The sequence below is a fragment of the Colobus angolensis genome, unplaced genomic scaffold, assembly GCF_000951035.1.
Source record: "Colobus angolensis palliatus isolate OR3802 unplaced genomic scaffold, Cang.pa_1.0 Scaffold92, whole genome shotgun sequence".
NCBI classification, from domain to species: domain Eukaryota; kingdom Metazoa; phylum Chordata; class Mammalia; order Primates; family Cercopithecidae; genus Colobus; species Colobus angolensis.
In genome coordinates this window covers 5,831,610-5,835,613 of record NW_012123154.1, presented here as the reverse complement: position 1 = coordinate 5,835,613, position 4,004 = coordinate 5,831,610, and positions in this window count along the sequence as shown.

Here is a 4,004-nt window from a genome sequence, read left to right as displayed (position 1 = left end):
GGTAGTGTCTCTTTTTCATGTTAAAGAGCTTAGCTTCTTATTGAAGACTAAAAGAAAAAGGTCACTTCTTGAAGGTGGATACAGCTTCTTTTTTTCTTGAGACGGAATCTCGCTCTGTCGCCCAGGCTGGAGTGCAGTAGCTGGATCTCAGCTCACTGCAAGCTCCGCCTCCCGGGTTCACGCCATTCTCCTGCCTCAGCCTCCCGAGTAGTTGGGACTACAGGCGCCGCCACCTCACCCGGCTAGTTTTTTGTATTTTAGTAGAGAGGGGGTTTCACCAAGATACAGCTTCTTAAATATTGGTATTTGTAGAAAAATGTGGTGGCAAGCAAAAAAATGAATCATATTTCTTGAACTTGCATTCATACAAAGGGTAAGAATCATGTTAAATGCTAAACATTTTTAAAAACTGAAATATTTAAAGAATCCAAAATACGCTGTAGTTTAAACTTGAGAGCTAAGTTAACTAAAAAGAAGAAAAGAATAGAAGGTAGAAAGGAAGGGAGAGGGAAATGGAGAGAAGGTGAGGAAGAGAAAGAGAAAGAAAGGGAATGGACAGGGAGACAGGAAGGAAGAATCCAAAGCTGAAAGTCACCTAACCGGGATTTGAACAATGTCAATTCTTAACTTAGAATTTTGTTCTTGTTTCTTTGATTGATTAAAAACATTGAATCATTTTCCATGTAAGGCATGTTTTTCCTTTCCTCTTCAGAGTTATTAAGAAACAGTTTGAAGAAACCAATAATCTATCCATTTCTTCTCATAGAATTTGCTTTGGCACACAACTTAATCTATATTAGGATTAGGCTTACCTACAAGTGACACAAAATGAAAAACGACAATGGATTAAATAAGATAGAAGTATATTTCTCTTTTTATTTCAAAATTCTAGAGAGAGTCAGCAAAGAGCTGGATGTGATTTCCCTAGAGACAAGGACCAAGACTCCTCTCTTGTTGCTTCAAACTCTGTGGCCACCATTTTCAAGACCATAACATGACTAAAAATGTCTGCTGAAGCGTCAGCCATTGATGTTGTATTCTGACCTTGGAGGTGGAAAAGGAACAAAAGGAGTGTTTCTTTCCTTTAAGAATATGCCTCAGAAGTACACACACTACTTCTGCTTACATCTCATTAGCCAAAACTTGGTCCACCCCCAACTTTGCTGCAAAGAAACCTGGGTATTATAGTCTTTATTCTTAATGACTTTATGCTTAACTAAAAATTAAGAGCTTTGCTGGACATGGTGGCTTATGCCTGTAATTCCAGCAATTTGGAAGGCCAAGGCATGCAGATCACTTGAACTCACAAGTTCAAGACCAACGTGAGCAACATGGCAAAACCCCATATCTATAAAAAATACAAAAATTAGCCAGGTGTGGTGGTGAGTGCTTGTAGTCCCAGTTACTTGGGAGGCTGAAATGGGAGGATTGTTTGAACCTGGCAGACGGAGGTTGCAGTTAGCCAAGATCATGCCAGTGCACTCTAGCTTGGGAGATGGAGCCAAACCTTGTCTCAAAAAAAAAGGGGGTAGGGGGCTTCATTTTTTAGTAAGAAGGAAAAATATTTGTAAAATAATACTTAGCAGTTTCAATCACACAGTTCAAACTAATTGACACTTCTTGGAATAGTGTTTTCATTTATAGTACTTTAATTATAACACATTCCAGAAAAATGTACATATATTCTTCAGTACTGTGAGAAATTTAATGATCAAGTCTGAGAAATGAGAATTTCTGCCTTATCTTGTTTCCTTATCTTGTCTTTGTGGTTAGAAAGAAATGAAAATAAATCGATGGCACTACATCCTTCTATGTTTCCCATAATTTTGCAGACAGGTTTAGCTATTCTTCTCCAGAATTGAATTTAAAATTCTAGAGCCAATCTAACATTTTGCTTGGTCCTCATTATCCTGCCACAATAAATTAATTCTTCTATGATTGCAACACTTAGCTATTTTATTTTGGTAGGACCTTCTCTTCCAAATTGATTAGTAGTGTTATTATTTTCTTGTTATTCGGTTTAACAAGTACATAATCAACATCAGTGCTTAGGAAGTCAGGGGTAGGAGAGATAAATAAGAAGTATATCATCTTTTCTCTTATTTTCTCTCAGTAAAAGTTGGACCTATTTTTCCCTTCATCTATTTTTTTTCAGGAACATAATATTGGCTGAAGTGGAATGATTATTCAAATTGCCCAAAAAATATGCAAGTGAGGGAATTTATAAAAGTTTGTAATTGTATATATATATATATTGGGGTAAAACAGGACTTTTTTATTTTTAACCACCAGATTGAGTATGTTGATACATCAAATGTATCAACATTTTGTCTTCCTAATTTTTCATATAGAAAAGTGATACTAACATCAATAAGTAAGCTTCCCAAGATTTTTCTTTCTCTCTCTGAATCAAGTTCATTGTCTGCTTACATGCTTCTCAGTTGACATTTGCAAGGGCAGATTACACACATGGCACAGTTGTGAATAAATCCACCCCAAAATTCCTTTGCAGATCTTGAGTATTTGCCATTAATCTCCATGATTTATTTACATTCTTTTTTCATATGTATACTTTAAGTTCTGGGATACATGTGCAGAACATGCAGGTTTTATACATAGGTATACATGTGCCATGATGGTTTGCTGCACCCATCAACTCGTCATCTACATTAGGTATATCTCCTAATGTTATCCCTCCCCTTAGCCCCATCCCCCAACAGGCCCCAGTGTGTGATGTTCCCCTCCCTGTGCCCATATGTTCTCATTGTTCAACTCCCACTTATGAGTGAGAACATGCAGTGTTTGGCTTTTTGTTCTTGTGTTAGTTTGCTGAGAATGATGGTTTCCAGCTTCATCCATGTCCCTGCAAAGGACATTAACTCATTTTTTATGGCTGCATAGTATTCCATGATGTTTATGTGCCATATTTTCTTTATCCAGTCTAACATTGATGGGCATTTGGGTTGGTTTCAAGTCTTTGCCATTGTGAATAGTGCTGCAGTAAACGTAGGAGTGCATGTGTCATTATAGTAGAATGATTTATAATCCTTTGGGTATATACCCAGTAAAGGGATTGCTGGATCAAATGGTATTTCTAGTTCCAGATCCTTGAAGAATTGACACACTGTCATCCACAATGATTTAACTAAATTACACTCCCACCAACAGTGTTAAGAGCATTCCTATGTCTCCACATCCTCTTCAGCGTTTGTTGTTTCCTTTTTAATGATCACCATTCTAACTGGCATGAGATGGTATCTTATTGTGGTTTTGATTTGCATTTCTCTAACAACCCATGATGATGAGATATTTTTTATGTTTTTTGGCCACATAAATGTCTTCTTTTAAGAAGGGTCTATTCATATCGTTAAACCGCTTTTTGATGTTTTCTTTTTTTTCTTGTAAATTTAAGTTCCTTGTAGATTCTGGATATTAGCCCTTTGTCGGATGGATAGGTTGCAAAACTTTTCTCCCATTCTGTAGGTTGCCTGTTCACTCTGATAATAGTTTCTTTTGCTATACAGAAGCCCTTTAGTTTAATTAGATCCCATTTGTCAATTCTGGATTTTGTTGACATTGCTTTTAGTATTTTAATCATGAAGTATTTGTCCATGCCCATGTCCTGAATGGTATTGCCTGGGTTTTCTTCTAGGGTTTTTATGGTTTTGAGTTTTACAATTAAGGCTTTAAACCATCTTGAATTAATTTTTGTATAAGATGTAAGGAAGGGGTCCAATTTTTTAGTTTTCTGCATATGGCTAGCATTTTCCCAGCACCATTTATTAAATAGGAAACCCTTTCCCCATTGCTTGCTTTTGTCAGATTTGTCAAAGATCAGATGGTTGTAGATGTGTAGCGTTATTTCTGAGGGCTCTGTTCTGTTCCATTGGTCTATATATATGTTTTGGCACAAGTACCATGCTGTTTTGGTTACTGTAGCCTTGTAGTATAGTTTGAAGTCAGGTAGCATGATGCCTCCAGCTTTGTTCTTTTTGCTTAGGATT